Source organism: Homalodisca vitripennis, chromosome 4 (genome assembly GCF_021130785.1).
Source record: "Homalodisca vitripennis isolate AUS2020 chromosome 4, UT_GWSS_2.1, whole genome shotgun sequence".
Lineage (NCBI taxonomy): Eukaryota > Metazoa > Arthropoda > Insecta > Hemiptera > Cicadellidae > Homalodisca > Homalodisca vitripennis.
The window spans coordinates 198678631-198690697 of record NC_060210.1 but is presented as its reverse complement, the minus strand read 5'-3'; positions in this window follow the sequence as shown (position 1 = coordinate 198690697).

Here is a 12067-nt window from a genome sequence, read left to right as displayed (position 1 = left end):
GTAAATAACCACCAAGAAATAATAAAAGATATTAAGTGTAATGTAATATCAAGTTTCACAACTGAAATCAAAGCTAAATCGATCAAGATAAACCTAACAGAAATAAATGACTACAGGAAACTAACTAACTTTTATGAAACAAATCAAGTAAAGTTTTTCACGTTTTAAACCTTCCCAGGACAAAAACCTTGAAGTGATCATTCGTAATGTTCCCTACTCTCTAACTGACGAAGAAATCAATCAAGAGTTATGTGACATGGGTTACCCGACCATTAAAGTATCAAGATTGTTCAACAAAAACAAAAGTCCAATGCCACTCTGTTTTTGTAGAGCTGGAGAATTCGGAAAAGTGGTCGTGATATTATGAACCTTGAACAATTGTTTCACGCCATAGTTAAAGTGGAAATTAAAAGGAAGTCAAAAAACATCCCACAGTGTCTGAGATGCCAAGACTTTGGTCACACAAAAAACTTCTGCAAACTGGACCCTCGCTGTGTGCGGTGCTCGGGATCCCATCTCTATTCAGACTGCCCCGGTCAGTAAAGAAACCAAACCAGTGTGTGTTAACTGCGGCGAGGAACATACTTCAAATTACAGGAGGTGTAAATACTACCAGGTCATCAAGCAGAAATTGACCGGTCGCAAGAAATCCTCCATAGGGAACGACCAAGAATCTCGTCCACAAGTTACAACGACACGACCCGAAAACTCAACGAACCTAGGGAAAACTCAACCAAAATCATCTCCACCTCGATCTCCGTTGAATATGAACTCCCCCAGCTATGCTGAGGTGGCTCATCCGTCGTACATTCCTTCAACTGCAAACTCCGTAGAGGATCCACAATCTCTGGAAGCAGGTAACATCTCAGGTCTTGACGAAATAATAAGCAATGTAGTAAAAATACTCATACCCCAGTTGAAAAAGGTTATTCAGCAGGTTATTGCTTCTTTCTTTAAAAATGCCCGTGACTAACAATCAGGCCCCAACTCTCTTTAAAAACTTAATTGTTCTCAATTGGAATGCCAATGGCTTGAAAGACAAAAAAACATCTCTTTACAGATTTCCTAGTAAGACATAATATAGATGTTGCATGTGTCACTGAAACTCACTTCCTGCCCAATGATAAATTTAAAATAAGTGGCTATTCTATTTACAGACAGGACCGAGTGGCTCCTCATGCCTCTGGGGGTGTCGCAATTTTGATCAAAAGAAACATAAAACACCACGAATTTCTTGCTCCCCAGTTACAAAGTTTAGAAGCTGTTTCCATAAAAAATATTTTTACAAAAAATGGACTCAAACTTTTCATTAGTATCAGCATACTTACCTCCTAACAAACGTTTTGTTGATGAAGATTTTAATAGGATTCTCTATAATAATAGTCCTACTATTTTAATGGGAGATCTAAACAGTAAAAACACTTTATGGGGATGTCGCACTAATAACCCAAAGGGTAATAATTTGAATGACTACTTGATGCGTACAACTATTAATATATCTGCTCCTGTAGAACCAACATTTTATCCGTGGCAGAGAAACCAGCAACCTGACATATTAGATATTGTTTTGTTTAATAATTTCAATGAACCGATAGTACAGCAAACCTTATGCGAGTTAACGTCTGACCACTTACCAGTAATTGTAACTTTTTCAATTAAACCCGATTTTACCAATCCTCCATTGAAACTAATAAATGGTAAAGTTGACTGGGCTGTATTTCATAACGAATTAGAAACTAATATTATCTTACCGAATTGTTTACAGTCTTTCGAAGATATTGACAACTGTGTACTACAATTCACTGAGCTGATTAAAAATTCGGTTAAAAAAAGCAGTCGCAAAACAATCACAAACCATGTTTTGTCCTAATCGCCCTCCGCAAAGAATTCTTAATTTAATTAAAGAAAAACATGTTTTTAGGAGACGGTGGCAGAGACACAGGCATCCAGAAGATCGCATGCAGCTTAACAGGCTCATCAGGAAAATAAAATCAGAATTAGATATTTTCAAAATTAATGACTATCAGAAATATTTGAGTGAAATAAACCCAGGCGATAGTTCAATGTGGCTGGCAACCAAAAGAATTCTCAGAACGCCTTCTACGATCCCTCCCCTTCAACAAGGCCAGGAGACGTACCAGAGTGACTCTGAAAAATGTGAGGTTTTTTGCGAATTATTTTGAAAATGCTTTTTTCCCCTAACCCTACTGTTAATTTGCAAACTGAAGATGAAGTCAACAGGTTTTTAAATAGCACACTCTTATCTGCTGAGCTTCCCACTCAGTATATCTCAACATCTGAAATTAGAAATGTTATCCAATACCTACCGTTGAGGAAAGCTCCCGGGTATGACTTGATAACAAACTTAATATTAAAGGAACTCCCGCCAACAGCCCCATCAGCTATTAAAAACTTTATTTAATGCATGCCTACACGTTGGTTACTTTCCTAAATCCTGGAAACATGCTGAAGTTATTGTTATCCACAAGCCCGGTAAGCCTGTTAGAAATCCCTCTAGTTACAGACCCATCAGCCTACTACCCACTCTGGCAAAAGTATTTGAAAAGCTAATACAGAAGAGACTATGCAGATTCATTGAAGATGCTCAATGTATTCCTCCCCACCAATTCGGTTTTTAGGGCAAAACATTCTACTACGCAGCAACTTGCGAGGTTAACACAAACAATAGTGCAAGGGTTTGAAAATAAAAGACACTCTGCTGCTTTGTTTCTGGATGTTGCTCAGGCCCTTTGACAAAGTATGGCACAAAGGCCTTCTGTATAAGCTAATTTCAAACTGGACTTCCAAAATTACTTGCAAAACATCATCGAATCATTTTTAGAAAACCGGACTTTTTCAGTAAAAATAAATTCTACTCATTCCACTGTTCGACAGATCCGGGCTGGTGTGCCACAAGGCTCAATTTTAGGACCTATCCTGTTTAATATGTTCATGCATGACCTACCCATTCCAGCTCATTCTACGCTTGCTCTTTTCGCTGATGACACTGCCTTGATTTCCCAACATCAAGGACATTGACACAGCAGTTGACATGCTTCAGGACTGATACAGACCTACTGTTGGATTGGTTCGTTAATTGGAAAATCGCACTTAACCCTCTAAAATGTGAAGCGAAAATATTTTCCGCTAAGAAAATTCAATCCCTTAAGGAATATAGAAATTCAAGATAACATCATACCATGGAATGAAAATGACAGAACTGTTAAATATTTTTTGGGTGTCTTATTAGACTCTAAACTTACTTATAAACAGCACATAAATTCAAAATTAAATCAAGCAAACACAAGATTGGCACAAATGTACCCAAATTATCAATAGAAGATCATCTCTTAAACTTAAATGCGCTCTTTTAATCTACCAAGGAATATTCAGACCCCTCTTAACTTATGCTTGTCCAGTTTGGGGTCCTTGCCTCCATAAAATCAAAAATGAACAAACTTCAAGTATTCCAAAACAAGTTTTTGAGAATAGCAACAAATTCTCCATGGTTTGTTAGAAACCGACAGATTCATAATGAATTAGAAATTCCGACCATCTGTGACTACATCCGAAAACTAAGTGCTACATTTCTAGAAACTCTGGACCAATCAACAGGTGCTGTCCATTTTAACATTGGCCAAAGAACTGTCAACAGAAGACTGAAAAGCACGTCTTGTTCAAGACATTTTATTATAATTTGAAACTTACATTGTTTGTCAAGTTACTAATTTTATTGTTTATTTTCTGTTAACTGTATTATGTTATAAGGGTGTCTCCATTGGAGCAAACCCACTAATGTTAATATTTCTATGTTCTTCTGTTCTCTATGATTCAAACTTCTGTGTATAATTATTTACTTGTAGTAATTGAACCAGAAATAAAGCTTTTGAAAAAAAAAAAAAAAAAAAACATGTACGTAAGATCATGAAGTTTGTTTCAGATTTTTCACCATATTTTTCTGATTTGCCAACTAGCCGGCTTTTAATACTATCTAAAAACTATGAAGATAAACTGTTTATTGTTACTTTAGTGTTAATTCATTAATTTTGTTACAATAAACTTATAATCGTAAAAATATAAAAGTAAAAAATCTTCCGCAGAAATCTCACATGGACGTTTTATTTTCCGATAAAACAGGGTATGGTAACAGTAACTATAGAATTGTTCAAACTGCGCTTTTAATAGTCGAAATTTTAATTTAAAATGCAAAGAGAAAAGGTTAGACGAATTTAAGTTCACAAACCAGTAAAAAAATCATCAGATCATGCATGTATGGGTTCAAAAACAAAATAAACCAATACAAATTTTACAATAATGAATTCTTGTACTTACTTGTACTTGAAGTCATATCCAGTTGACCAATGTTGGCGTTGGACGAGTCACAGTGCCTCTTGTAGTAAAGGGTCACTTTGGTTTGGGGGGGAGAGGGGCGCATTTAGGGATGAACTCTTGGAGTTTTCGGGTTTTGAGTTCTGAGTTTTAGGATTGGGATTGGGCAGGTCTATGGCAAAAATTTTCAAAAAAATTCACCCATTGAGTAGTATTCGACACTACTCACTATTCAACACTACTCACCCATTCGACACTAATGTGGATTTAGCGGATAAATTTATGAGTCATATAGTACCAAATTATGTAAAAGACTTGAATCAACCCATCTAATAATAAAAAATAACAATCATGACTTAGAAAGTACTTTTAACACAAATGAACTATTAGATTTTATAAAATCCAAGAAAATTCAGTTCCTGGATTGGACCATCAGGCAGAATTACTTATAGTTTGATTATTAAATACCTTCCAAAAATAGCTTCGAAGGTGTTTCTCGGTACATTCAACATTATATTCATATATATATATATATATATATATATATATATATATATATATATATATATATATATATATATATATATATATAAATGAATGAATGTTTGTCCTTTGTGGAATCGTAAAATATTTGACCGATCATTATGAAAATTTGTATGTATATGTATTTTTCCACGGAGAAGGTTTATATGCCATGCCTATTGATGGAATTCGCCACCAGGCGGAGCTGCAAAAGATAAAAGTTTTCAACGCGTCTGCACACTGTAAATTGCAATTTACGACAGTTACGTACTATATTAAATTGCCAAAAAGTGTTTGAAAGGGCTAAGTTGTGATGTATATTTGTATTTTAAAATACATTTTTCGTTGAACATAAAGCTTGAGTGTTAGACCACTTTAGACTAAAGTACATGTAATTGTATAATGGCTATAAACGTACACTTTTTTACATATTTTCTTGATCGTGGCATCAAGACAAACTCTACATCGGCGTTGGAAATATAATTTACTGAACCAGAAGTGCTCATACACGGGCAAAGCTTACGAAAAGCGCGTGAAACCGCGAGAGACAGTTAGTTTATTCAATAAAAGTTTCACATCGTTTTTATATTCTTTAGCAGAACTAAAATAAACATGTGAATTGTCATAGTCAAAACAACAAATAAAAATAATGAGAAATCAAAAGGACAAATTACACTTTTGCTCAAAAAACTTACTTAAGGCAAATAAGAAATATAAATAGGTAAATTAAGTATTTAAGTACTCTTCAACAGAGTAATATGCCCGGTTTATGAGGTAGCATTTTAAGGATTTTTAAATGTTTGAATAGAATATTCATTTTTTAAAGATTCTGGCAATTTATTGTGAAGTTTTAATGCAGAATAATACACGCCCTGCTCATAGAGTTTTAATCGATGAACAGGATAGTGTAGTATCTGATGCCTTGTATTGTAAGGGTGAAATACTTGATTTTTATGGAACTGTTTCCTATTAGATTTGTAAAAACTTAAAACTCCAAAAATGTATAGAGATGGGAGGGTCAAAATGTTCTTATTTATGAAAAATGGTTTACATGACTGTCGGGTTCGGAGCTTAAACATAATTCTTATAACTTAATTCGTTTTTGTAATTTGAACACATTTTTTTGACTTTAATGAATTTCCCCAAAATGCCACCCCATATCTCAGGTGCGAGAAAACATATGCGTAGTAGACAGACTTAATAGTATCACAGTTTGTTACAGAGCCAATTGTTCTCAAAGCAAAACACGCTGTATTTAGTTTTTTCATTAGTTGCTCTACATGTTCATTTCATTTAAGGTGTCTGTCTATTACTACCCCGAGGAATTTTGAAGAGTGGACAACCTCAATATCATGTAATTTTACTTCTGGAATCTGATTTTAAAAAAAGGCATGAACTGAATTATTTGGCTTCTTTCTTGTTGGGCATCAGACCGTTCGCATTAAACCAATTACCTACTTCACATAGGCACTTTCAAGCTCAGTCAAATGATCTCCTTTCACTGTTAAAGTTGTGTCATCTGCAAATAATGTAGCGGACGGACAGGTTAGGCTGTGTGGAAGGTCATTAATGTAAATTAAAAACAGCAAAGAGCCCAATACTGAACCCTTGGGAAACTCCACGTGTAATAGTCTTCAAAGTTGAAATGTGTTTTTCCATTAATTCGTCTTTGTATGTGACTCTCTGTTTTCTATCAGATAAATAGGAGCTTAGCCAGTCGTAGACCTTTCCACGTAAGCCATAATAATCAAGTTTTAATAAGAGCAAATTATGTTCCATGCAATCGAATGCTTTTGTCAGGTCACATAAAATTGAAGCAGTTTTATGCTTTTTATCAATGGAATTCAATACTGAATCCAATAAATTGTAAACCGTAGTCACCGTGGAAGATTTTTTAATGAAGCCAAATTGATTTTTACATCAAATTTTATATTTTTCTAAATGTTTTAAAATACGAATTGTCATTATTTTTTCAAATATTTTTGATAAAACAGGTAAAAACGATATTGGTCTATAGTTAGACTTGTCTTTCTTTTCACTCTTTTTAAAGAGTGGTTTTACTGTAGAATGTTTTAGTTCCTCCGGAAAAAACCCTGTCTGAAAAGATGCATTTATTAAACCAGCCAATGGAGCAGAAATCTCAAAGACAGACTGTTTAATGACAGAGGTTGGAATGTTATCCCACCCAACCGAATTTGTGTTCTTAAGGCTCATTATAATTCTCTGAACTTCCTCCGGGTCAGATGGGAACAAAAACATTGTCGGATATGTCTTTCCGTTTTCTCCAAAAGTTTTGCAGAGGATAAAACATCTGTTTTTAAATGTTTCCCAACACTTACAAAAAATTTATTGAATGAATTTGTAATATCATTAGGTTTAACGATTGTTTTCCCGTTTACTATCAAAGTTACATTTTCTGGCTGTTTACTGACCAGTTTGCCTGTTTCACGGTGAACAACCTCGCACACAGCCTTAGATTTATTTCTCGCACCCGAGATGTGTCTATCGTTTGCCATCCTCTTAGCAGTACTGATTACTTTTTTTTAATATTTTACAATATTTCTTATAGTGAGTGTTAAGCTCGGGACAGTCGACCGCCCTCTGGGTTTCAAGTAAAAGCCTTTTGCGTTCGCATGATACTTTAATTCCCACAGTCATCCAAGAGGCTGTGTTTAGTTTATTTTTCTTTCGTAGTGGTTTCAGGGGGAAAGACTCACTAAAAGTTAACACAAGCAAATTATAAAAACATTTAAAGTTACTAAAAGAATCATTGCAATTTTGTAATTTTAAATTAAGTTGAGAAATAAATATTTTAACATTTTCTTTACTAAAGATTCTCTTAAATTGAGTTTTCTTACAAGGAGTTTGCTGAAATCTTGGAATGGTACATGAAAGAATTAACATTTTGTTATCTGATAGACTGTGTTCAAGGGTATGAGTCTGAGTTTGAGCAAAATTTGTTACTATGTTGTCAATTCCAGTTAAAGATTGTTACGTTACTCTAGTGGCTTCACTAAAACTCATACTTTGCCCAAAATATGTAATTAAATTCTGAAACTCGATAGAATCCTTATTGCCTGATAGAATGTCTATATTGAAATCCGCAGCTAAAATAAAGTGTTTATTTTTTATTTTTGTCTGAAAGAAAGTAAGCATTTTTTCAAGTTAAAAAAATTCGTCTATGGAGCTACTTGGATTTCTATAAAGAGATATGATATAGTATGATGCACCATGTTTACTCATTTCAATTGTATAGAATTCAAAACTGCCTTCTGAACAGCTTACATGATTCGGAAAAGATACATTGTTATATTGAAGTCCGTTTTTTATCAAAATTGCAGTGCCACCGCCACGCTATTGTATGCGTGAGTACACAGATACTGGCTTGTAACCCGCCAAAGTATTGAAAATAACGGCACTGTCACTATCAGTCCATGTCTCCTGGAGACATAAACACATCCGGACGCTGTGGGAGGAATTGCATGAAGATTGTTAACTCAGGCATTTTATGACTAACGCTTATTACATTATAGCTTGCCACAGTTAGACATGTAAACTGTTTCTCTCTACTAGACCCAGGGCTGAGTCGTCGCCGTCCCGAACCTCCAACTCCTGTCGCAGAGAAAAATTGTTTATTTTGGGTTATAAAAAACTGCTATGAATTTGAGTTGGACTGGATGAAGAAGAGTGATTGGAAGGTCTGATTTCACTGACATGTAGTGGAGATGAATGAGACAGGACAGGAACGGGAGGGAGCTGTATGGGAGTAGTGTCGGTGGGCAGTGGCGATACAGGCATTGATGCGACAGGAACTAGGGGTCATACTTTGCAAGCGGCAATACACCTGGTAAGCCTGCCGCACAACTTAGATTTACCAAACTGATATGGAACAATAAAGTAGAAATGCCCTTACAATGGAAAGAAACAGAAATAATAACTATTCTGAAACCAACAAAAATAAAGAAGATAAAAAACATATAGAGATATATCACTAATATCATGAATTATCAGTGGCGTGGGCAAGCATTATGTTTAGGAGGTGTCCACCAGGTTTCTGTGGAGTATGCAACACACCCCCCCCCCCCCCAAAGTAGAAAGGGAGTCATAGGACACTCATCCGAAAATTTGTTTTAAAATATTACACTAAAAATAGCTGTTTTAAAACCTGAAAAAGTTCTATATAAACAACCATTACGATTAAATTTTTAATGCTATGGAAATTTATATATGACATTTTAGAATCTCTGTTGCCCTGTTGTAGCTTTTGTTGTTGAGTAAGCTAACTTATTTATTCATTATGATCAAATGTAATTTATGAAAACATTCTATATCTTATCAGCATCTTTTTCACAACATCGATTACCCTTTTTATCTGGAATTGAAACTAATAAGATGAATATTACACATTTTTATTGTTGTATAATGAAGCACGGAGATTATAGGAACTCTCGGTATCGAATCTAACTCGTTGCCAAACAAACTGGCCTACATTTTTGTATCAAAATAATTCACTGTTTTTTCTCGTCTATTTTCATTGTTATCTAGGGTAAGCTCATAAAAGCTAAATACAATGGTCTTATTCGTCACAAGATGTATAAAACTACGGAACTGATTTACATGGAACATGTGTACCGGTACTTCTTAGGGCGCTCGCTAAAAAATGAGGTTGAAAATATAGTAATCTAATCACCGAAATCTCAAAAAAAACTGTGGTATTTTAATAAGAATTTATATTACATTCAGAGTTGTTAAAACACTAAAATTTCCAATTAATTTTGGTCCTATATAAATTCTATAGATGTGCCTAAAACGAATTCTTTGCACGTTTCATGACCAATCGCGAAAACTCGTGAAAACCTTGGCACACTCACGTATCAACTAATTACAAACCCTTCGTAAATATTGGATGCTGGGGCTTGAAATATGAAGAATAATTTAACCTTGGGTGATAAGGCGTATTTTCTCACTACTAAACTATTTTTATAAACATATTTCAAATGGAATGTTTTAAATTCCAATAAAAACCTACATTTACGTTCACGACGATTTCTTGTTATGCCTTTATGATCCATCCATTAGAAGAACTCGCAAAAACCCCGTAATATCACAATTCATTCATCACAAACTTCCTCCACTGTGAAGGAAACAGGATTTTTCCGGACATTTGCCATCGTTCAGTGAAACAAGAAAACAGTAACACTACGTTTCGAGATCTGCAATCTGATCTCTTCTTCAGGTAAAGAACTAACCTAATACATAATTACAAACTAAGTTAAAATAAACAAATCTTACTAAAGCGTTGTGGCACGCCTAAGTCAGGAATCACAACCTACATGTTGTTGTCAACTTCACTAACACTAAAGACATGCACTTAATACAAAACTATACAAAACACTAATCATTAAAAGTAAACTACGGAATACAGGTCACAATGCGTCTTCACTCGTCTACTGACCACCTACGACTGACCAGAGGGACTAGCCAATGGCAATCGTGACGGCTGGCTAAAACAAGATGGCGGAAATACAAGGGAAGGGGAACAGGAATGGGCCCTTTCGTTATTATTGGTTCATGCGAGATGAACTTCTTAAAACCATATTGTGACTCCGCATTGGTTTATTACAAATATCCGATCCGTTTGATACTTTTGGTTTTCTCTTTAGTTCATTTTTTAGAATTGGCAACCAAAGCGGCCTAATCTCGACTGATGGTTGACTGATTGGTTGGTCTGCCAATTGAATGTATGTTGCCTCAATTAATTTCCTTTTGAAGAAATGTGGTTCCCGATGTATTATGTGGGCTTCATCCCAATTCATATGATGGTCTTCGGACCAACAATGGTGTGCAATTTTTGACTTTTCTGTAAAACCCTTTCTCGTGTTTTCTTTGTGTTCTTTTATCCTTACGTTTAGTGGTCTTTTTGTCTCGCCTATGTATTCCCTATTGCAGCTACATTTTATACTGTAAACACAGTTTTTGGAATCCTGTGTGCCATTTTTTGGTTTTGTTTTTACGAGACTTTGTCTAAGAGTGTTGTGTGTTTTAAACGCGGTTCTAATGTTGTACTTTCTACCTACTCTTCTAATTTTCTCCGATAATCCCGGCACATAAGGGATTGACATAAACGCAAATTTATCACAAATCTGTTTTTCTGACTCAGGAATGATTCTTCTGGTTCGTTTGCACTTATTAATTACTAATTGAGGGTATCCATTGCTTCTGAGATCCGATTCAATTTTCTTAAATTCTTCTTTTAGTCCATCTTTATCTGAGCACAAGCAAGCTCTTTGCTCTATCAAACAACGAGTAGGCTACTCCTTCTTTGACAGATTTTTGATGGTTGGATTGATAATTTAAATATTTTCCTGTGTGTGTTATCTTTCGAAAAACAGTTGTCTTAAGGACATCCCTATCTCTTAATACACACACATCCAAAAAGGGAAGCTTGTTTTGGACTTCCACTTCCATTGTGAGGCGGATGGAAGGAGAAATACTACCACTGTTGCGAAGGAGAATACTACCACTGTTCCTCCACTGTTGCGAGCTGACACTTAAAAACGTAACCTTATTTTAAACGAATTGGATCACTAACAATCTTTGAAATTTCGTGATGAAATCTTGATGAAACGCGAAACCCGTTAAAATTTAGCCCATTTTATAGACATTTCAAAAACAGAAAAAAACAAGAAAAGGATTATATTAAATGATTTGAATGTATATTCCTAGATAGATTATTAATATTATTTACTTTATTTATTATATATTTATAAGTATAAAACACTTATACACAAAACAAACATTTTTCTATATTAGTGTTTACTGAGAAAAGTGTCAACAATGTATTAACTTAGCTTGAAATTTTGTATTAAAAATTAAATAAAAAAAAAACTAGATTTAATTTGCTTCTAAGTGTTGTCCTGTCAATTATCCCTATTTTAAGTAAGTTTTGACTTTTAAAATGAAAAATCAGATTTAGATTGTTTACGAATGAGGTAATGAGCACTTCATAAAAGCCAGCAATAAAAAATGTATATACAAGATACAAACATACACGTGTTTAAAATTCATTGTAGGAGAATCCAAGTTTAGGCTCATCTATACGATTTGTAACTGTGTTATCGGTAATAAAATTAAAATTTTTTACTACAATTAATTATAATCTTTAAATAATTTAAAACTTTTGTTTAATATCTCTGTTACAACACACTTTTTTATT